Source organism: Octodon degus, unplaced genomic scaffold, assembly GCF_000260255.1.
Source record: "Octodon degus isolate 3935 unplaced genomic scaffold, OctDeg1.0 scaffold00126, whole genome shotgun sequence".
NCBI lineage: Eukaryota > Metazoa > Chordata > Mammalia > Rodentia > Octodontidae > Octodon > Octodon degus.
This window is the reverse complement of record NW_004524702.1, coordinates 3,991,302-3,992,672: the sequence shown is the minus strand read 5'-3', so window position 1 is coordinate 3,992,672 and position 1,371 is coordinate 3,991,302.

Below are 1,371 nucleotides of genomic sequence, written 5' to 3'. Positions count from 1 at the left end.
ATGGGGAGGGGAAAGGGGAGGGGAAGGGAGGGGGAAAAGAGAAGGGAGGGGAGGGGAGAAGAGAAGGGAAGAGTGGACCATGTCCAGGAGGGGCACATGGCTTGCAGGATGCTCAGGGGCAGGAAGAGGCTTTGTGGTTGAGTTTGGGAAAGAAGCAGCATGAGTGAGGGGAGGAAAGAGGACTTCCTAGATTGTGTTATGGGGAGCTTTCAAAGCAGGGAAAACACTTATCATGAGCAAGATATCCTAAGAAGAAAAGAAAGGCAACTAGAAACTCCAGGAAAAACGAAAGGCTGTATAAGAAGTGAATTGTTGTGACCGTCACTACTTAGCTGTTGTACCGTCATTGCGGACTACTTACCAGTACCAATGAAAGTACTAAGTAGAACTATCCATTAAGTCCCAATGTACAAAAACGTTCAAGCTGCCGACTTTCACAGATACGAAGGCACCTTGCATGATGCACATTTGTCGTGGCTGTAGCTCACACAGCTGCTGCGCATCGCCGCCGTTGTGCGCTGTGTGCTCACCGTACAGTGTGGTTGTGCACCACACACGACACCTGCAGCGGCCGCTCAGAGCGCTGCCCAGCACGCTGGGGTGCTCTGGGATGGGACAGAGAGCCACCGCACAGCCATCTCCGCCGCCGCTTTGTCTAGAGGCACGAGCGGAGCCCAGTCGTGGCCGCGTCCCCTCCTGTCTTCTCTCCCGGTGATCCTTCCGCCTCACCCTGCCGCACTCGTCAGGAGCCCTGTCCTCAGCTCGCAGGGCACCGTGCCCACTATGCAAGGGCCATGCTGTACTGCACCACCATTTTACTGTAAAAGCAAAAATAGCTTATTTATAGTATTTTTATGTTTTTCTTTTTGCTTTTTTTTAATGCTTTCCATTGTGTGTTTGTGTCACAGGTGTCTAAGACCTACTTCTTTGGACTTACGGAATACGGCCAGATCGTGACCATTCTACCGCATGGGAACTTGGTCCTAAGTCAGGACTTACAGTGTTGTCAAGGTGAGAAGGTGCATGAGGCTGGCACAGGGAGGCGTCCTCACCGCCTATGACACGCGTTATGCGTCAGTAATGTCTAAAATTGATCTGGGCACAGCGGCGCACACCTGTCGTCCCAGCTGAGGCAGATGAGCCCCGGAGCTTGAGACCAACCTGGGCAGCACGGCAGGACTCCACAGCTCAAGAAATGATAAAACTGGTCAGTAAAATACACAGCTCAGTGAATTATCCGACATCTCCTAGCGTAAAGTGTCGTGCAGAAATCAGCACCCGCATCCTGCGGTAGCTCTTAGAACTGCAGAATTCCAGCCCTGCCTCAGAGCCGCTGAGCCAACTCTGCGTTCACCGCGGTCCCCAGGGCTC